The 23,082-nt window shown below is 40.5% G+C and overlaps 1 protein-coding gene and 1 long non-coding RNA gene across 9 annotated transcripts in view; both read left to right on the top strand.

Annotated features, from left to right (window-relative positions):
• The window catches only part of agrn (agrin), a 466,151-nt gene that overhangs the window by 124,170 nt on the left and 318,899 nt on the right, over nt 1-23,082 (top strand). The window lies entirely within an intron of this gene.
• LOC116720193 (uncharacterized) lies at nt 1,784-3,341 on the top strand. The gene is made up of 3 exons (XR_004339347.1): nt 1,784-2,598; nt 2,921-3,057; nt 3,169-3,341. It is a non-coding gene; the product is annotated as an uncharacterized LOC116720193 (long non-coding RNA).

The following is a 23,082-nucleotide window of genomic DNA, read 5'->3' as shown; positions in this document are numbered from 1 at the left end:
GCTGCGGACCCAGATAGCCTTTCAGAGTCTTTGCCAACCGTTTGTTGCGCAGTCTGTGAGACGCTGTCATCCGGCTCAACGTTACGGTCATGAGATGCCGCCTTTGATTCAACGTTCAATGCCGAACATACTTCGCTCTTCTGTGCATCTCGATCGCCATCCATCCAATTTTCGATGTCATCCAAGAACTCTTTAAAACTGATCAGCTTTGGTTCGTACCAATCGCCGTGATCAGTTTCTTTTTCTTCATCGCTAAGCAGTCTTTGAACTGAAGATTGCAAGTCCATAAACTCCGCTAAATAATTATTAAAAGTTTTCATATGCTCCTCTATGGAGGATTTTGATTCTCCCGCATCAATTAAAGCATGAATGTCATTTCTTTTTCTTGTCAGCACGCTGAGTTTGGCTCTGCGCCTTTTAATTAAATTAAAGAGTTCTTTTTCCTTTTGAAATCCTTCATCTTGTTCATCCATTTTCAACACAAATTTCGTTTCTCCAAATCCAAAAGAAAATTGTCCAAAACAAACTTTTCACTTTGCAGTTCAGGCTCTGCTCTTTCCAACAAAGCACCGCATTTACTCACGAACTTTGCGTCTTCTCCAAGTCCATTACGTGAAGTTTCAGTCCTCCAAGTTCGATCATCCAAACGTTCCAAGCCAGTCCATACTTTTTTAAGTCAAAAAGTATGTAATGATTTTTTGACTTAAATGTCGCAGCCTTCGGTTCCAAAAAAGCAAAAATAAACTCCAATAAAGGCTGTGGGTGGTAACGGGTGGTTTCGGATTTGTACGCACTTTTACTGATTCATTTATTGTTAAAGTTGAAATAAAAAGTCTTGTAACTTAGTTGAAATAAAAAAATAGTCTCGATTTAATGTTCAACTGTTCCAGTGTTCAAGTGTTCAAATGTTCAAGTGGTCAAAAAATCATTCTACAAAAGCCTCCCGTCCACCCCAGACATTCACCAAACAATCTACCAAACAATCCACACCGCACCCAGCACCCGGTGTGTTCTTAATCGCTCTAATTGGTGGGCGGGTCTAACAGTTAACAATGTAAAATAATTCCAAATATAAAAATGAATTACAAATTTTGAATCTAAATTAACTTAAATATATTTCCACTACACAAAGAACAAAACAAAATTGGTAGAAATTATAAACTACAAAACCTTTACATAAATGGCCACGACAACTGTTTTACTGCAGATGAATTGACAAGATGACACTGAGTAATAACCACGACGCAGCTAGAAACATAACATATGCAGCAAACACATATGCAACATAGACATATGCAATATCTAACATATGCGTCACCTACATATGCAACATCTACATGCAACATCGACATATCCATAAAGCACTAAGACCATAGACACATAGCAACAACATAGACCAACAACATCTACACATTTGACTTCTACTTATTTTTGACACAAATGGAACCCCATAGAACGGGCTGTCACCGAGACTGTGTTTTTTTATTATTATTATTAATTTATTTCTTATGGTGTCTCTGCTCTTTAGAAGAAGAAAAAGAAAATCCAGCTATGAGTGACAGGAATGAGGAAGTGGGAAGGAGCAGCCATGTTCTAATATGAGTTCATCATCGACAGCTCGGTTGTTAGAGACGGAGGGCGGCGGCTGCTTGTTCATCTTTAATTTATCAGACCAGCTTCATTCTTGACTTGTTTTGAGCATCTGAAGATAAGCTAAAACGAGGGGTAGGGGGGCTATCTGTTGCTAGGAGAGACGCAGCCCACTCATACATGGGGGGTTAGGATATCTACACAGTAAAAATGCCAGTGTTAAAATCTCAGGTGTAGTGTTAAATAAAGAGTGTGAGTGTTGTTTTGACACCACACAGCTTTAAAATAACACTGCAAGTGTAAACTCCGTAATATTTGCGTTGTTAAATTCCAGTGTTAATTGGTTGGTGTTGCTTAAGCCCCGCCTTCGCGTAACGGCTGCAGAGCACGTTCTACCTTCTGTCGTCACGCCACCAGCCAGTCGGTCGGTACGGCTTCATTTCGCCCACGGAAGACACAATTCTTTCCTAAAGGTGAGCTAAATATTCATACATGACCATTGTTTCGTTGGAAATGTGCTTTTTAGTTTGAGACTTCAAAGAGTGCACGATATTCAACCCATTTTGCATGGAAAATCCACCAAATTCAAGGTCCCGCCGTTTTGCCAAATCTAGGCGAACGGTAAATTTGAATTCTGTTATATTTGGTAAGTTCTAGTTGTCATTTTAAACCATGGATAATACTTGTATTTCTGTATTATTTGAAATATTGGCGATGTGTGTATCTAAAAAGCTAACTTTGCAAACGGTAGCAGATTCTGACTAGCTAGCTAGCTCAACACTCTAGCTTGGATGAAGTGTATATAGTTGACAGAGCTGACGTGTTCAAAGTGATAGTGGAAGTGATAAAGGGTTGGTTTAAAATATCTGTAAGGTGGCAAAGCTTGGACCGTGTCCCTTTTTTGTTATGCAGAAATGCTGGTTCAAGTGGAGTATCAGACCGTCCAGAAATGGGTTCGGGTTCCAGTGACGGATGACTGCTATGATTACTTGAAATTCATGCTCGAGGGTAAGTTGAGTACTAAATATGTTGTGGCAGCTGCCATTAAATTAAGTGAGCTTAAGGTAGTTTATCATAAATTATGCCCGAATGCTTATTAACCAACCCCTGTCCGTGTTCAAGTAATAATTATGTCATTATTTTTCATAAAAACGGCTATGTCAAACAATATGGGGAACATTAAAGATAAAATGTACTATTTCAACCACCAGTTCGTTGTCTGAAAATGTTATTCTAAATATTTTCAAATTATGAATGTAATTGACTCTTACCAGTTCTAACCATATGCTATAATGAGCATGTTAAGATTAGTATATTTGTTTCCTTCCAGTTCATGTTAAATTCAATTTGGCAAGTGAAATCTGTGTAGACCTGAAGGAATCTTCTGGAGTTGATGTGGATGCTGATATTTTTGATGAACTCCTGAGGTCTGCTACAGTGTCTTTCAAAGTAGTAACTAACACTTTGGTAAGATTTAAAAGCATTAAAACAAGTGTTCCTTCTAATGCATTTTAAAAATATATAAATCTGAAGTTAATTTTAAGTTGTTTGCTAATGAGTCTTCTAAACTTTATACAGTGGGCGCCGTTGACGAGAGTGAGGTAACAGACGCTTCCTTCAGTTCTGAAGATGGGTTAGCCTCGTCAGTTCAATCTCCAAGCTCAGCGATCTCATCTTCTACAGTGATCACAGAGAACACCAAAGCACAGAGATAACGACTGGCTGAAGGACCACCTGACGGCAAGATGGCAAAAGATGTGAGTTGTGTCAAGGTGGGAAATACTTTTACCCAACTTTTGAATTGGGTTTTTTAATGGTATTTTTTATTCTGTTAGATTGAGCAGGACTTCATCATGCTCTTTGGAGAAGACCTCTCGGGGAAGTTCATTGCAAGATGGCCAACGTTCTACAAACCAAAGGTCATCACTGTCAGCAAAAGCCTTCGACAGAGCGTTCACCTGGATGACCTTCTGTCTGCTCAGGAGGAATCAAGTGATTATGGTATGTATTGATAGATAAATATGTTCAACAGTCTTTTCTATGTATGCATTCTCAACATGGCTTGTTATGATTTTATCAGAATGGGATAGCGACTTGGCAGCCATTCTCCTGCTGGTTCATCTCTTGCCTCTAACCGCCAAAGGGAAGAAACATGTAAAAATTAGTGCAACTGAGGCAGCTGATCGTCTTGTGAAGTTCATGAAGGTATGTTTTTGACATGAATTATTGTGCTTCACTTACTGTAAATTGATCTCATTTTTACAAGACTGTAAAATGGAAAGTCATTATTTGGCATTATTTGTATTATAAATTTATAGTTATTTTTGGAGGGGATGGGAGAGATCAGGGTTAATTTTATGACAAAATGGAACAAAAAGTTGGTTATGGGAAAATAATGGCACAAAGAATTGTATGAGCCCATTAGAACTGATCTTTTCACTTAAGCTCACAGGAGTTTCCTTGCAAGTCGCATCCCCTTTTATGGCATGTTCACAGTTAAAGGAAGGTGGAAAATGTTCTTCATTTGTTGCTAGTGAGGGACTAAAACCCCACCATGTGCTGTCTTTTAATCTTAGGTGGGGACAAGCATGGCGACATTCCTTGGAAAAGTTGAATCTGCACAGCCCTTCCTCCTCTGCGTTGGAGAGAAGAAGAGCCGTATTCAGAAGTTCTACATCATCCTGGATCAGAAGCCCAATCCTTGTGTGGCACAGACTGCAGTGGCTGCCTTCGATGAACTTTTTAAGGCGCACTTTGTGTTTGCTGTGTCCTACGATGCAACCCTCTTCAACTTCTACACATTCATCCAAACAACAGTTTATGGGATTGATGCGGCAACAACAAAGGAGAGCCCCAGAGTCAAGGAAATCAGAGTGAGAATTAACAACACTTAAATATGCCAACATGTTACATTTGTAAGGTTCAGCACAGAAATTCTTCAACTCTTTTTCAGCATTTGAAATTTAGTTATGCTTTGTATCCAGGGCACAAGTTGCGTTTGAAATGTGGGGAACATAGCTGTTCATCTGTTTTTTACACATATTCTGGGTTCAAAAAGCACTTGATGAAAGAACATGGAGACACTATTGCCATAGATTCTGTTTATGTGGACAATGTTGGAACAGATAGTATTGAGACTGATGATGTTTGTGCTGATGACACATTGAGTAGTACTTCTGTGCCCCGCTACTATTTTGTATGAGCTGTGCATTGAAGGTCTGTAATACTGAAATGGGTTTAATAAAAGTTGAACTTTCCATTTCTGTGTATTGTTTTGAATATTTTTTTACCACTGGATTTGGTTAATATTGACACCTTGTGGGGTCAGTTATTTACCTTTTTAACACACATTATGTTTTGAGGTTAACACTACACTGGTGTTACTTTTGACATTATATTTTAACACTAACACCGTTGTAATGTTAATGTGACACTCGGTATTGTTGAATATTAACAATATCTGGTGTTAATCTAACAAAAAATGGGTGTCAACCTTTTAACACTTTGAAAAGTGTTACTTTAACACCAGCTGACTTGGACACATATAGACACTTTGTGGGTGTTAAAATTAACACTGTGGGTGTTAATTCAACACTGGCATTTTTACTGTGTAGGTTATGCTAATATAAGCTCTTTCACCCATGGTCGCACTTACTGTACATAGATAATGGTCAGGGCCGCTCGCTAAGTAGCTGGAAGTGGACGGGTGTCCCATCTGGTTTGTGTGTGTGTGGGGGGGGTGTGCTTATGTGTGTGTTGCTACCCCACCCTGTCCATCTACAGATTAAGAGACCAGTGCCAGATCCCTGACCCACAACTCCTATCTCTATACGCCCACGCCTCCACAACCTGACCCCCGCTCCTTCATTAGGCCGCATGGGAAAGGGATGTTTCCATTAGCGGGCCCCCACAGCCTCATAGGGCCCCCACAGCCTCCGATGTGAGATTTCAGTGCTGGACTGAAGAGACCCCACTCAAAAACAGAGGGGGTTAAAAGCGCTGGTGCTATCTGTGGATTAATTTTGGGATGGAGTGTGTGTACTGTGTGTGTTGGTATGTGTGTTGGTGTTACTATATGAATCAAATTCAGATCGTCAGTGTCATTCAGATATCAGCTAATATCTTTAGACTTTATGAAGTCTCATGATCCAAAGTTTCTGAAGATCAGATATTAGTTTCTCATGCTGACTTGCAAAACTTATCATGAATCTTAAACCTTTGGTGACATTACAACTACAAATCTCAGTATATTTTATTGGAATTTGATGCAGCAGGTCAACTGAGCCTGTCACAATAAATCAACGAATAACATAATAAATTTAAACGAGTTTGATTATTTCCATTTTGATTGTTTCTTTCTCTACCAAAAACTGGATGATAAAACTTTCAGTCTAGTGTTTTGGTCTCAACCAGCTGCAAACATTAAAGTTTGCAGCTGCAGCATTTGAAACATACCCAGTTCCAGCACGATTCATTGAGCCATAACCTACATTCATACAGTAACCTCCCCCCCCCCAGGCCTTTAACTCAACCATCCATCTGCTGCATCTTCTCCTCGGCTGTCTGCCCCACAATGGATCCAGCCTTCTTGTCCCCAATCCATCCGTCCAGCCATGCAGACAGACCTTCTCCTCAGGCTGTGACCCACTGGGTTTTGTTTTTGGGGTTTTGTAATAATCCAGGCCACTCCCCGCATTAAAAGACTGAGTTTTGTCTGGATTGGTTTACCGGAGGCCTCCATGTTCTTCCTGAACTTCGCACAAATGCCACTCAACAACACCAACAAAAACCCACTGCGGTGCTCTCCACACGGCGTCCAGCCATATTAAAAGGGCATGTAATGGATATTTTCTGACACCCAAACAATAAATAACAATGTACATTTGAAAGGCGACAAACAAAAAAGAAAAAACGAAGCTGTTGGGAGTCACAGACTTGTGCGTACGCGATGCCTTTAATCAGCCCACGGAGCGTGCTTTTCTCTTCTATTTCAGTCCCAATTACCATCCGTGACAGAGATGGATTTGGAGTTTGACACGTCAGCTTTCATTCGATGTCACTGCCGCGGCGAGGACGCGTGTTTGTGACAGAGCCGGGAAAATAACAACGCAACATATGGGGCTTTATGACAGAGCTGTACGGATCCAAAATACTTTGACTTTATTGGAAAACGTCTTCCATGAAGACGAATCAGGAGGGCTGCAGCGTCTACAGATCCCTGCTCTGAATCCTTCATAACCTTCAGAAACGCTGCAGGAGTGTTTAAAAATGATAGTTGATCAAACTGTGTCTCTTTTTAATGTCTTCCTATATAAAGCAAAGAGCTCAACAGTGTTTGGAGGAGAGACAGCTGCTTTGTTTTAATAAATTCTCCAACGATTCTCTGGGGTCATTTGGAAACGACTCAGGAAATTTCAAGTTCTCCGTTTTAATTTCCTCAAGTGTCTCCTCCCATTATCACTGAAATTAAGCTATAATCCATTGTACGGTAAACTGAATAAATTGGTTTGGGGATTTATTTAGCAATTTACCTTATTTATGAGGTGATTGTGCCCTGTGGTAAGATCCATTTCTCATTTCAAAAATATTATGGTTCCCTAATTGATAAGATAAACAGGCCATTATTTGGTTCCTTTGTTAAACTTTGGCAACCAAATTGATTCCTCCCCACCCTACTTCCTGTCATGTAACACTAATCCATGTTCTCATTACTTCATGTAAGGGAACATTTTTATCAGATGCTTTCAATTATGATGTGTACTCAAGGCTAAATAATTACATATGCTGAAGACACACAGACTCACACACTGCCTTGCAAAGCTACTTTCCACACAGAGTTTTCACAGTATAAGCTAGTGTAGAACTGTGTGGTGAAGGAAAAATGAAACACAATTTATGATTATTTTGGCAAATCAAAATCAGAATCAAAAGCATTTATTTGTATTCTGCACTGTTAACTGTGGTACCCTCAAATAAATACACAATCAATGGCTTTTATAAGATCAATAATTCATCTGTGTGTCACAGAGTTTATTTGTGTAATATATCCTACAGTGACCCATTATGAAACAAGAATGAACATTTTGTCAAATGCAATTATCAAAATCATCAAGCAAATAAAAAAAAAAATTATATATATGTACTGTATATATACTGTATATACAGTACAGACCAAAAGTTTGGACACAACTGTGTGTCCAAACTTTTGGTCTGTACTCAGTTCAGACCAAATGTTTGGACACACCTTCTCATTGAATTCAATGAGAAAGTGTGTCCAAACTTCTGGTCTGTATTGTATATATACAGTATATATATTGTTTGATGTTCCAGTTATTTGGAGTCAAAGGCAACTCTGAGCAGGTTAGTCTTTAGCTTTGATTTAAAGGAACTCAGTGTCCCAGCAGTTTGTCAGTTTTTTGAAGTTTGACCCAGATTAATGGTGCATAGAAATTGATTATTGATTCTCCATTTACAGCTGCAACTTTTCAATCCAAAGAGCCATTTTTGTTCTCAGTTCAGATAATTATCCTGTTTTGAGCCACAAATGTTACAACCTTTTAACAAAAGATGTTATATATTTGAAATAGTAAATTTGCTGTCATTTTTTTTGAAGAATTACAAATTTACTTCTATTTTTACTTCAATTCAAATAATAAAAGAAGAAACTTAAGTGATCCCAAAGAGAAATTAAATGAATACCTCTATTTAAAACCTAAAATCACATTTTTGCTCTGAGCAGTAGCTCCTATAATGAGCTCAGCAGTTCTACCAGCTGTTTGCTAATAGCTGCTGGCTAGTCTGAAGGAGAGGAGTGGGGGAGGAGCTGCTTTGTGAGGTGTAAGCTTGGAAACTGCAGCTTTTAGGAGGAGCTGTGTTAGGAAGGCGGAGCTAGGTCCATCCAGGCGTTGTGCACAGCTGAATGGTTGCCATGGAGATTAAAGGATTTCTTAAACATGCATGAAAGAATCAAAGCAACACCCCAGGTTTGTTTTTGATGAGGAAATAACATCATAACATGATGTCAAGCTAAAACCACTTGATTTTATATAATACTGGCCCTTTAAGACTTCATCCAACTATACTGTGTGGATGCTTTTATTCCATAAAGACAGATAAGCCGGATTGAGCTAAATGCAGGGAAATTCTTGAAGAAACTCTGTTAGACTGAGGCAGCCCTGAACATACAGCCAGAGCTGCAGTGGAAGCATTTGAAATGTTTTTCTAAGAATGAAAAAATATGTCTCTGTCTAAGTCGTAAAAATGGTGGACACAAACCCACAAAACCTGCAGCCATAATTGCAGGTGAAGGTGGTTCTATAAGGGAAGAAATTGCATATCATTCATCATCCCACTACACCATTATGCATTACTTTCTGCTGGTCAAGGCATCTTTGCAAGGTGTAAGTGCAAAGGTGTGAAAGGTAGTGCTGGAAAGCAGCATGGAAATCCATGAAGGACTGGTGGGATGGGAGAGTTGGAAGCTGCAGTTGGAAGAACGACTAGGAAAGCTGGAATAAGGATGGAACAGAGGAATCAAACTACGCTGAGGTAAATTTTCCTAATTGGCACTTTCGGCCATCTTGTCACAAACCTGCTTAACTGGCATGCTGAGAGAGCGGCGGAATACATCAGCAGCTACTGGAAGTACTGGGAGTCCGCCTTTTCAGAGACACAAACCGGAGAGACGAAGCCGACTCATCAGCAAACAGCATTAAACATTTACGCTGACCTACAAATGCTGACAGCGCCTCCTTCAGTCACACCCTCTGCCTCTCGCCCGTCATCTTTATATTACCTGCTCCACTGTCTGCACAGAACGGCCAGCTCAGACTCTGTTTTCCTGGGCTGATAATGAGGAAAAACCCAGGAAAAAAAACGGCTGCAAAACAAGGGACATGTGATGATGCTGTTAAAGATAAAGCAGAGCGGCGCTCTTAAGTCAGACTGTGTACTTCTGTTAAATAAGTGGGAAGCTCTTATGGTTGTCTTCATTTGAGAAAAAGAAAAGAAAGTGAATCGACCCACATTTGTAGATCTGCTGCTTTTCTCTTTGGAAAGCTGCAGAAAAAACATCTCATTAGTTTCTTTAGTTTAGTAACTTAAAGATCTTGATGTTTTCCACTTAATGAGGCTTCCAATTCACCAGAGTGTCGTTTCTGTTTTATATTTGTACAAACCACAAATACCTGTAATTTCAGGGTTTCTCGTCCAACAACAACATTATTTTTTCATACCTTGTTATTGCTTCTTTGAAATGCTTGTTTGTTGGTTTTGAAAGACAGTTTTTACCCAGAAGCTCTTTTCTTTTTAATGTAGACACCCAGTCTCACTAAACCTCCAAGAACGTACAATGGAGAAGATATATCAATACTTTCTGGCGCCTTGCTAAAGTGTTTCTACTTCTTGGTATTTTCATATTTTCTGACTTCACAACAACCAACTTCAATCTATTTTATTGGGATATTATGTGATGGACCAACACAAAGTGAGCCATAATGGGGAAGTAGAAGGAAAATTAAACATGATTTTCAGAACGTTTTACAAATAAAAGTCTGAAACGTGCAGCACAAATTTAGATTCAGACAACACACTCTCCAAAAATAAAACGCAGTACAGCTGTGGGTATTTTAATTAGCTGGTGTTTACTTTGACAGTCCATTTTAGCTTTAGTCATAGACATTTAACTAAGATGTTATTTAATGAGTTCATGACAATATAATCATCATTTTGTTTTTTGGCTGGTTTGAATCAACTAAAGAAATTAAGCCATGGAGGAATTCCTGCACTTTGGACTCGTTTCACATTGGCCCAAAAAATCAAAGACCTGCACCTCGTTTTATCATTCAGGTTACTTCTCATTGGTCCAGTTGGATTTTATCTGGGCTGAGTGTTATCTTGCAGCAAGAAGACTTGGACTTAAAGTTTATTATGATATTTTGTGGTTCTACTGTGATAATGGTAAAACTGAACTATTTATTAGATATTTTTAGGTAACTGTATGACTGTGTCACAGTAATTACAGCCCCTCAAACACAAAGACTCTTGAAAAACATTCCCATTGGACAAATGGGAAATAATAAAAAGAAAATAATAAAACTATAAATCCTGACAATAAGCACAGTCTTGGGGATTTTAAACGTCATTAAAAGGAATTTATGATGTCAACAATGAGTCAAAATTCATATTTTGATAAGAAATGTATCACGCTAAATGATGAATGATACAGTAAATGCCCACCTGTAGTTCTGGTTTTGAATCTCCTCTTGGTCTTTTCTGCTGGGAGGTTACTTGTTCTCTCTAGGTTCTCCAGAACCGAGTGGTTCCGGACAAATCCCAGTGGGCCAGCCTGATGTTTGAGTCACAATGTTGGATCTTCTTTTTTTTAAATTATGTACATTACTCTCACTGTCCCTTCGGCTGCGTCCACTTTAATCGTGTTGAAAAGCTGTACATGTTGTAATGACAGTGGTCACTAGGTGGCGTGGCTGTTGCTTGAACTCTTTTGTTGTTCTGCAAGTAGATAAATTAGTTTACTCATTGAGTAAATATTGTCAAAATTAACATAATGAAGACAATGATGGAGCCCTGACTCCGACTTCACCCACTACAAATACAACCAAAACAAACGTGCTAGCCTAGCGCTAGCAGGAGAAACGTCTCCTGGTCCTTAGCCAAAAAGAGAGAAAAATCCTCCAACTGCTAAAATCTGGCAAGACTCTGTTTTTATTTACATTTTATGAAGAAGGAAATTGCGCTCATGTCTTCTGACTTTTTCTTGTTGCTTTTCTTTTTCTTGCCCCCACAGGCAAGGAGGGGAACAGGTTTTTCAGTTGGTTTGGATCATTTGACTCAGTGTAGTGTGAAAAAGAACCACAGTAACTGAAATGTAACAAATGTTGCAGTTTTGGTTCCTAATTGAACCGAGTCTACCGGTTGAACCGAGTCTACCGGTTCAATTGGTATGAAAACTCTGGTGTGAAAACTTCCTCAATCTCTTTCCTCAAAATTCTACAGCCAAATACCATTTTATGACATTGTGGAAAAAACGTGTTTTGGAAATTTATCACAAATAGAAATCACATTTATGTAAGTATTCGGAGCCTTTGTTGATCCACAGTGGTGGGAGAGTGTTAATGGAAGCATGGATGATGCTAAGTACAGGGCTAAGTACAATTGAAGCCAAATTCACACCACATCCATAGTTTCATTTCATAAAAATTTACTAATAAAGTTTTTTCTTTCACTTCCAAATGATGGACCACTTCATGTTGGTTTGTCACAGTAAAGACTACACATATTTGTGTTTTTATAATTTCAAGGAACTAGATAATTCCAGTATAGTTTCTTTAATGGGAAATAAGACCAGGATTGTTTTGACCTTGTGTCGGTAGCCTTTGTGTCCAGCGTCATTCTGTTTTTTTAAGGAAACAAAATATGCGAGACAGACTGTTTATCATGATTGACCACAGATGTATTTTTTGCAGCTGCAGCGCACTCTGCCGTGGAAATGGCTTGGTCAGGGATAGAGGGAAGAAAAACAGCGAAAGGATAAAAAGAGGAAATGATGGTCGCTTTCAGTCACCGTCTCCATCTCTCCCCTTCTGTCTCTTTCTCTCTCTATTGGCGTTCAGTAATAGATGTGATGGAAATTGATTTCCAGATGAATTATTTTGTGTTCCCTCAGTTTGAGAGAGCTTGTAATTCTTCCTCCCTCTAATTCAGATTGTCCTCTGCTGTTCATCTTCTAGGAAGGACTGTTTTAATCATCTATTTCAATATTATAGACAGTTTCAGTGACTCTCTTCACCTGAAGCCTTCCCTGTCCCACTTGAGCACTACCTTTCCTGTCGTATAGCAGACAGCTGATTTTTTGATCGATACGATGGAGTGCAATGAGAGGAATAAACATAGGATTGCTGAGGGGGTGAAAAAACTCAGCATTTTAAAGCGTTAGTCACCAAATCATTTCTCCTTCCTCACCCCGCCAGCAGTCTCAACTCTTCTACCTGCAAATCATTGCACTGTTAATCTCCAGTCAAGTCCTATCCTGGTGAATGAATGTCAACCAGATTTTTGCGAATCAGAAGGAAAAGTGGCACGAGAAATGACTTGTTTGTTCGGCCCACTGAGTAGGCTTCACCACCAGAATCAGATTCTGTTTTCTTGGGTCTCCATTAGTCCTCAGGGGTCATTTTCTTTGTTTGTTCCTTACAAGCCAAAGCAGCAGATAAAAAGGCTGGAGTGTGGCTTATCGACAAAGGAGGAGGAAGAGGTGGTCGATGAGTCCAGATTATTGAGCTGGGGATACGGGACAGAGCTGAGATAAACTCTGGTGAGTAGATGATCAAGCTCACTCCAAGTTATGTCTTGCATCATCAGCTGTTTGGGTTTGGGAGCTAAATCCAGCTTTGAGCCAAGGTCGGATTTTTGCACCCTTCAGTCTCTGATAAATTGGAGTTTCATATCGCTGCTACAGATGGCCATGACCCATAATGCTTTGTGTTGCTTAGGAAAAGAAAAGAAAGGTCCCACTTTTCAGAGAACAAAACAAGTTTTTCTCTGTGAGAACAGCTTATTTTAAGGTTCTGTGTCTTTGGGCATAATGTTCAGTGTTGTCAACAACATGGGCATGGGAAAGATAAGAATACCAGCATGAGAAGAAATGAGACGCTGTGACGTGTTTGTGTTCTACTTGCAGTTTATAAATCTAAAGATAAAACTGGGAGAGAAAGGAACAAGCTTGGTCCTGACGGTTGGATGAAAATGTCAAGGTGGACCGATAGTTTACTTAAATGTTAAACTTTTTAAATATCAGTTATTAAAGGTGCATTCACACCTCACACATTTATTTCACTTTAAATGGACCAGAGTAGGTCTCCTCCGTTGACCTGGCTCTTTAGTGCAGGTAAGAAAACATTTGAGTGAATCCTGGTACAGAAAAGCGACCAGGCTGGGACTGGCTTCTTGAGGCGGTCTCAGTCCGCTTCCAGACGGATTCCGTTACGGTTTGCCTCTGGTGTGAATACATACGTGCCTCGATCCGGACCAATGGACGTCTGTCTGGACTTCATGAGTCAGCACTCCTGGGCGTCATGGCAACAACGAGCCCTCATGGCTGCTAATGCTATGACTGTATGTGTTGAAATTGTACCTGATCTTCTGCTTTCTGCTTAGCGGAGCTGCTGGCAGTGTGCTATGGGTCATAAGTCAGATGAGGCTGTTCCAAAATTCATATCACATATCGATAATACACTCTAAATGTCTGCTGCCGTTTTTTAAACATGTCGTGTTGCTAAATAATCACCAGGTGGCACTAAGAAGTACTCAATTGATGTTTGAAATGGATTTCCATAATTTCCAATTGTTAAACTTTTAAAGCATGCTACACTATAAATCTCCAAATACTGTGGTGACTGAAAAATAACCTGGTACATTACTGCCACCTAGAGGTAGAGCTGGACTGCATGGCTGAAATACACGAGACACAAAAAGGGTTTCATTTTAATCTATTGATAAGTATTGATTTGGTTTTTGTTGTAAATCTCTCATATGCCCATCTGGTGATGTGATCTGCCCTTTTTTAACTTCAGTTTTCTTTCCTGATGTTTTATTTTTAAGCAGTTATGAGGCTCTGTGGTGAAAACCTGAAACTGCTGCTGTGCATGTTACTCAGCAGTTTGTTGCTAGGCAACCAAAGAGTGAGTTGATGCCACCAACTTAGCTTAGCTTGCCGTGAGAGGTTAAGTGGATAAAACCTTTCCTCAGCCTACTTCCCCCAGAATGCTGTACAGTTCTGCACCAGAGTTCAGTGAGATTATTGAGCACTGCATATTGTCTATTGATGTTGATCGCCTGTGTATTGTGATATACAGTACAGACCAAAAGTTTGGACACACCTTCTCATTGAATTCAATGAGAAAGTGTGTCCAAACTTTTGGTCTGTACTGTACGTATGTTATTCATTTAGCGGGCTGGGGTGCCTGGAGGCCCATAGTAAACCTCAAAGTTTGTAGGACAGCAGCAGATGATGAGGAGCTGCCTGGCCTCCATGTCTGCTTCTCTGTTATTCAGTCAGCGTCTTGTGCATCACCTGAGGGTTTGGTGCTCAGACTTTGAGCCGGAGCTCATCCAGCTGTATCGTGCTCGTTGGGATTCATCCAGAGTTTGAAGCCAGGAGGCCAGGCATCGTCCAGGCAGGATATCTTAGCCAAGCGAGAAGACCTCCCCCTGGGGCGCCGCTCTACAAACCCCTCCTCCCAGCCTGAACTGCTGGACGAGCCCAAGGATCCTGACACCAACTCTCAGACCTGCCAGCTCAACTCAAGCCACACTGCTTCCTCAGACAGATGTGCACACACATCACCCCAACACACACATGCACGCTCCCGCACCCCCCTACACACACACCCCCACACACCCCTACACACACACTGATTCTCCTTCTCAGACAGCAGGGTCTTGAAGGTTATGTTGCTCAATTTCTCTCCTTCTTTTCCCACTTGGGCTCTTCCTCTATCTTAGCAGCAGCCGCCTGCAGCCGCCTGCACCTCTCCCACCAGCCATTAGCCTCTCGTGTCTCGCTCCTTGCTGTCATTTCGGCTCCCCTGTGTTTTCTTCTCTCTTTTTTTCCGTTTGCCTCTTTTTTCCAAGCTCTTAACATCCAATTCCTCATCTTTTGCCTACTTTCACCTGAATCTTTGAAATACATCTCTATCTTTTTCATTTTCACACTTCTCCTAGCTTTTGCTATCTTCACATATCACACTTCTTCTACCTGTGTTGACGCAGTGGATCTATTCCACAAGTCTGGACCGCTCAAACCAATCCCACACAGCCCCCTCCTTCTTTCCATCTCTTTCTCTCTCCGTCTACCACTTCTGCTCTTTCAACTCTGCACTAATTTGCCTCCTCCTCTGAGCTTGGCCCCGGCTCCAGCTCCTTTTCCCCTGAGATGTGATTGCCTGCAGAGCGTATGTGAGAGAGAATGTGAGATATTGCGTGAGTGTGGGTGAAAAAGTTGGATTTTGTGTTATTTTTTTAATGTTTCTCTGTGAAGTAAAAAAGCACATAGTGAAGCTTATGTGTGGGTCTACGTTATGAGATGAAGACAGGGTGTGAATTCAGTGTGTAGGGGTGTGTGTGTGTGTGTGTGTGACTGCTCGCATCCCCCACCTCCTTGTAATGAAGCAGATTGCATTAAGAATACTGAAGTGCCTTGGGATCTAGAGAGGAGTCAGCCTCAGGTTTGAAGCGCCCCACCCGCCACACACTCACACGCTCACCCACGCACACACACCCATCACTCTGCCCAATAGTTCCCTCAGGGCAACTCAGCAGCTAGCAAATCATTTATCACACAGTAATGGCTCTGATCATCTCTCTCTCTCTGTCTTCACTTAAGGGGTTTGTCCTAGATTTTCAATCACAGGGTTGCTACGCCATCACATACACACACACACACCCACACACACCCACACACACCAAGGTAGAGTTGCAGGATGGGTGTGGAAATATTACACATCTCCAACATCTTCAAAACATGGTTTACAAAAATAATAAACTTGATGACCAGCTTGTAACACCAAGGGATGGATGGACGGACAGACGGATGGATTGATGGATTGCTTGATTGATTTCACTGTGAAAACTCACAGGTACCAGCCTGGTCTGTGTCTAAAATCCACTGAAAGCATCATTTTCTAAAAATATTCCCTCATTTGTCGGGTTTTAAAATGAGTCGTACATAAGAGTTTATTCATGTTGGTTTGACAAGTTTGTTCTCCCATCTTGGTACATAAATCACCATAAATCAAGATGGTTAATTTGTTAATTGGTTGATTGGGTAATTGGTTTCAGCAGCTCTAAACTGTTTCTAATTCAGATCATAAAGTTTGCCAAATCCTTGCCCAGGTGGCCAACTAATATGCCTGATTTAAAAAAAGAAAAATTACAAGTTTCTCAGCCAAAATAAGCATTTTACTTTGACACAGTTTGGTTTTGTTTAGACCCCCCCTCTTTTCTGAAGGCATGTAATGTTCTGTGTGGGACTTTGACAGATTCCTCTGCTTTGTCTTGTTAGAATAAAAACTGCTGTGTGGTTAGCTTCACCAGCCACCGCCCAGCTCAACAGACAAAGAAAAGAACATCATGGAAACAGACAAATCCAAAGAACGGGGCATCACTGCTGGATACACACGCGCATACACCCCTACACACGTGCACCCCCCCCCCCCCCCTCCCCACATACACACACACACACCCACACACACACCTTTTGAAGACTGCTATCTTCAAAGGGGAAAGAAATTCAAAGATTACGACAGGAATGAAATAATGTCTGACAGTGTTTCATCTTCACAAGAATCAGCCGGTGTCAGATTCTTGTTGTTGCTATTTTATCCGTTCGCTTAAAGCAGAGCGGAGCAGTCTGATTGGTCGGAGTGAAGTGGCTTTTAATCCTCACATTTAGGAAAAAAACAATTTCTTCTGTCTGACATTTTGGGGCTACCAGTATGTAACGGCGGAGTCGTACAGCGCTGCTCAAGACCTCATGAATATGGAAACATATTGAGAACATTTTAATGCAGAGCCATGCAGGGTTTTTTACAGAGAGATTTTGGGTTTAAAATTCTTCTTGTGTTTCTCATGAGGGATGAGTCCAGACTAGTGTTAGGATACAACTAGCTTTCCGTTTTGTTACAATCAAAAACCAACCTGTTTTTAACCTTAAGCCCATCTGACATTCAGCTGGATGGATCTGGACTTCACTTTACCAATAGTGTGATTTGTATAAAAAAGGCTCTGCTGGTTGTAGGGTCAGCATGGATCAGATGACGGAGGTTGTGCTCCGTTTGGAGAGGTGAGACTCTGGATGGTGTCCTGGGGGAGCGACTGGTGAAACTCTGGTCAGGGTCAGATGGCAGAGATCTGGATTTGATCATCAGAAAAAAGGGGGTTGTTGCTGGAAACCTGAGAGGCAGACTGGGACTTTGGTTGGAGGGATAAAGAAGGAGCAAGACTGGAAATATCTGCCCCCCTCCCCCTGACACACACATTTTCATCCCCTGCTTTGGATGCAGCCGCTGTTGCGTCCAGGCCTGCGCTGGTGCCAGTGCAGAGAAATTGCCAGTATGTTATCATTCAGGAACTGTAGTGGCATGCAGGGAGGAATGAAAGGAAGAGGTAGAAGTGACAGAATGCAAATGGCTCGCTGGTGTTGGGATGGAAATGAAACGAATGACAGATGAGGTGTTGCCCGCTTTGTGTAAAGAAATACACAGAATGACCCAGATTGTCTCCATGCGCATCCTTAGTGATGCTCTACTCTGTTATTTTCCCCCTCTCTTCCTTCTCTATCATGACCAGCATGGCTTTTCAAAATAAAAACTAAAAACACACAAACCATTTTTTTTTCTTCTTCAGGCTGCTGCATGGTGTTTTGTGCATACGCGGCGTTACCCTAGCAACAGGGCGATAATTCATCCCCTGCTGTCTGGTGCAGATCGTGTTGCATGAATTTGGCATGACATGTGAGACCTGGGTATCATTTATTCTCTCTGAACGTGCGCTGGCCCACTGATGCAACTGTTTGGAGGCTTTAACTTGTATTTTTGTTGTTTTTTTGTCGGGGAGTTGCTGCGACAACTCGGCTTGGTGGGTGGCTGACAGACAGCATGACGCGTTGGCTCTGCAGATATGTGAATTCAACACCTGCAAAATCCTGTTGCTGTAAAAGCGCAGAGCGCTGCACATTACAGCTGCTCTGCTCTGACCTCTCGTCGCCACATTGATATGCTCCTCGGGTTGCTGCTTCTAAATGTCTCTTTTGGTCCGTTGGCAAGATTCTTGCCGCCGTTGTTCCTCTTCATTTACCTCGTTTATCAGTTTGTTACCCAGATGAATAATGGATGAGGCGGCTGGTTGCCTCAGTGACACGTCAGCCTCATTATTAGCGTGTTTTCTCCTGCAGAACTCTGGTCCACTGACCTCTCCTGCAACCCTTTGACTCTGCTTGCACCATTTCAGCATGACAGATGGATTACTATATCAGCACACACACTTCACTCCCAGCAGTCTGCTGTTCTAGAGCTGATGAAGATGGAAAATCCATGAGATGGACATTTGCAGTTCTGACAAATGCAGCCCTCAATCAGCTAGAGATCAGAATCTGCTTCTTGTTTGTGTTATTGAAAATCGGAGATGGCAGGTGTGATGTTGAAGAAAACTAGAAATTGGTGTTGGATAAGAAGAGAATAATCTGAACTCCTAAAGTCCTTTAATATTTGACATTGTGCTCTCTGCTAATCAGGTGCTTGAAGTGAATCTAGCAAATAATCAGTCTGTAGGCGATGAAAGAAACAGACCAGTTTCTTTCATCTGAGTTGGGTTGGTTTATGTATACAATGACTATACAATGATAGTAATAAAACAATGATATAATGACGGCCTGACTCCTCTCTGCTGCCGCCGCTTTGCCTCCCCAGGTGGCGAACGAGAGGATCAAAAAGTAATCCGACCACTACAGTTACACTTTCCTCAAAACACATTTAAAATCAATGTAAATTACAGCAATGTAAAACGAAAATAATGCAAAACAAAAATCAACCCTGAAAGAGATAATATAACAGCAACTGGCTGAATAATAATAATATTAATTAGAATCCAACACCCAGCACCTTAATACAATGATTTTAGAAAAACTGACTTATTAAAAGCTGAAAGGAAAAGTGTTGATTTAGGTTCGACTAACTCGCTAAAATACCAAAAATAATGGTATTTTAGCATTATTAACAAAAACAAACACAAAATCACTAATTATTTTTACTTAATAATGGATGAAAAAGTAGAACTGCTGCTGCTACATAAACCAACTCAATACGTGAATCAGGAGGGGGCATTTTTAAACTAATATTTTAATTTGTTTCTCAAACATAATATGCCCAGATTTTCATAAAGTGTATTTACAAGTGATTCTAAAGCAGACACACTGACAGCTCAGAAGTTTTCATACCTCTGGCAGATTTGAAGTAATATTTGAATTTTACCAACATGTTTCTTCTGACTGGATGTCCCATCTAGAATAAGAGGGAATGTAAAGATTAGGATGATTGAGGTTGGAAGAGATCATGAAAGATCAATTCAATAATCTAAATGTTTTTCTGTGTCTCCAGTGAAAACATTGAGGAAACGTTTGAGTTTTGTAATATCAATAAGCGATTTCTCATATATTATCGAGAAGAGTTTACATCATTATTGGCATGTTTTAAGTGTAAATAAAAACAGAGCAATCTTTCAATGTTGATACATTTTTACACTGATTTTTATCTTTTGAGACAACCCTTTTTCCTTTTCTATCAGAAACAAACGTCTTGGTTAAATTAAACAAGTCCAAATCAGATGGAAGTATGAATAATATTGGACCTGAAAGGCTTCTGTTAATTCTAGCTCACATGGCAACGTATAAGGAATATATTTTGTTTTCTCTCCCCCAGCCTCTGAAAGATAAAATCAATAAAAATCTGTGTTCATTGTAGAAATGGTTCAGGTTTGATCCATCTGAATATTTTAGATTTTCACCTAAAGGAGTTTACTTTTAACGAGTCCAGACTCGATAAATCTATGGAATAGCCCTTTAGCTTAGTGCTGAAGCTGATGCTAGCTGCAGCATAGTTAGCAACTAATGCAACTTATAGTCTCTTAAAATTTAAAAATTATATTTAAAGTATTTATTAGCCCACTTTGTCAATTGAATAACTACTTCCTTTATTACTTAAAAATAAAAGTCTGAAACAAAGAACAGATTATTAGTTTAATATCTGGGATAATAATAATAAAACCTGACATGCTTACAGCAAATAGATCATTTAAGAGAGAGGCTTTACTTTGACTAGAAATCCCACAGGAACATAATATTGACAGGTTTAGTTGCTCATCACTATCAGCCTAATGGTTGTAAAAACAGCTTGTTTCCACTTTGAAGAAAACAAGCAGGTTATTCGTTGCTCTGCACAGTGAGGTCAGAATTCCAGCTGATAAACTCATGGGGCCCATTTGGTGGGCCCCATCAGTTGCTGCAGTGCATTAAGAATGGAATGAAAGCTTCAGGTGTTAATTTTTCAGGACTGAATTTGATTAAATCAGTTCTACATGTAGGCAGATGTTTCTATAGTGTGTGAATAGGCTCGCATTGCTAACTGGAGTTAGAAAGTCGACACAGTGCCACTCTGCATGTGTTGCTGCGGGGAATGTTTACAGTCAACTGTTTGTGATTTCTGATAGATTCCTAAACCGATTGCCATTTGGGAAAAAGAGGCGCTTTGTGGCACCGTACATACGCTGTACTTCCTGTAAATTAATGAAAAGTTCTGCATCTTATAAACACGGTGGTGAATTGTGCAGATCTTTCATAAAACAGTAAAGGTCTAGAAGACATCTAATTTTGTACCAGAGGTTATAATCCTGCAATCAGCTTGAAGCCAAAAGGTTCTTGTCCTGGATCATCTTTTGAAATATTTAGTTTAGTCTCGGACCGGCTGACCAGAGTACAGAAGGTTCTGCTGTTTGTTTTGGTGCTAACTACAGAGATGGGCTGGCCACCTGTCGGTTTGAAGACAGTGAATATCTACAGCGCCATCATCAGGTGGAGGGGTGAGAAAACACGACGGCCTGTCAATGCAGCAGACAAACATCATCTAATCCTCCACCTTGGACTAGAAATGTGGTGATGCATAAATCTGTACACATCAATGATCAATGTTGTTATGGCAGAAAGTGATTGAGAGCCAGACAAGACAGCCGTTCCTCCAGTCTGAACCTTCCCCTTTTGTTGACTTTAGTTAGCAGCTAAAATGGAATCTACTCATGAACCACAATTGAGGTTTTGTGTTCTGACCCTGAGTCCTGAAAAATTTCATTTTTATTGATCCCTGTGGAGCAACGCTGTCCTCTTTTTTTGTCTTATAGATAGAGGTCAGTAACAAGGCCCAGCAAACTGACACTTTTCAAACACTGAGTGTAATTTGTGGTGTACCTCAAGGCGGCTTTAGTGAGTCTGTTTGTCAGCACCAGACTTCTGCTTTCACATCAGATTGCAGCAACTATGAGGAAAGGCTGCTGACTCTTTATGAGTTAGCTTATGGAACAGAAGTACGTCTTTCAGACTTGGTGTTGTAGAAATTTCTCTCTAGCTTCTGTTTTTTCCCTTCTGACTGACTCAAGAACAAAGTTATAAATCTATCCACTGAACTTTCAGGTTCCCACATTCTTGTTATTTCTTATTGCAAATTTTAGCGGTGCATTTCTTTTAACCCTTAGCACCTTTTGTGGCATTTTGAGAGGAAACGTGTCTGTGTCTCTACTGTTTGAATGCCAGTTTGTTACACTTATCTCGTCTTAATGTGTGTGTTTTAATATGTCGTACTTTGTAATGTACGACATGCTACCTTAGCATGTTATACAGTAGTTTTGTCTGTTTTTCCAACAGATACTATAGTGAGGACCCACTACTCCGTGTGGGGCCCAGGAGTGCTGTTTTAGGGTTAGAGGTCAGGCTTAGGGTTAAGGTGTGACTTAAGATAAATGAAAATGGCTGGAAGTCAATGTAAAATTCCTGTGAAGATAGAAAGACATCCGCTGTGTGTGTGTGTGTATGTGTGTGTCGGTGTGTGTGTGGGGGTGTGTGTGTGTGTCTGAGAGCTTTGTGTGACTATGGGGATGAAGCTAAAGCCTGTGGATGACAGACAGCTGGTCTCAGGGTTATATGAGGAAATATTGCCGTCTGGTGTCTGACGATTGTTCTTTATCAACACTCGCCGCTTTCTTCTTCTACAGTAATGACCATCTTTTCCAGCTCTGGTTTCCCTCTAACTACAACACATCTGTGACGGCACTGACCCGGCTCACTCTGAGCTCCGACTGCAGTAGCACACAACATCTACAAACAGGAGAACACCTTTTATTTTTGTGCAGCATCCTGCTGTAATGGCTCACATTGTGCTTTGCTGTGTTGAGCTTTTGATGGTTAAATTGGCGGCGCTGTAAAAGCCACAGATTAGGCTTCCAAAAACAACACCTTACTTTTGGATCAGCTGTTTTAATTTTAGGAATTTTATTTTTTTAATCTAATGCAACGCTAAAAAAAACAATGAAAAGTTCTTATCGTTATGTTCATCATTATCACATAATTACCGCAAAGTATCTCAATAAAACTGTAAGTCCATTTTGCCTAGCCTTTCTACTTCAACATGCTTGGTGTCCTGGGCGATGCTCTTTCCATGAATCATTCATTTTTCCATGATTTCTGTTCATTATTTCTGTTATATTTACAACAGGAAGCTCACCTTCCATAAACCTGCAAACACAGGATGTCTGCTAAGCTGGCCGTTCATTTTCTTGACCTCGATTGCAGCCTGAAAACAGCGATTTCATCATCATGCCCCCATATTTTCATTAGGCCTCTGCTTCCAGCTTCTGGTTTCATTGCTGTCAGAAGTC

Source organism: Xiphophorus hellerii, chromosome 1, assembly GCF_003331165.1.
Source record: "Xiphophorus hellerii strain 12219 chromosome 1, Xiphophorus_hellerii-4.1, whole genome shotgun sequence".
Lineage (NCBI taxonomy): Eukaryota > Metazoa > Chordata > Actinopteri > Cyprinodontiformes > Poeciliidae > Xiphophorus > Xiphophorus hellerii.
Note: the sequence above shows the minus strand (reverse complement) of the source record. Positions and strands in the feature narration are given on the sequence as shown.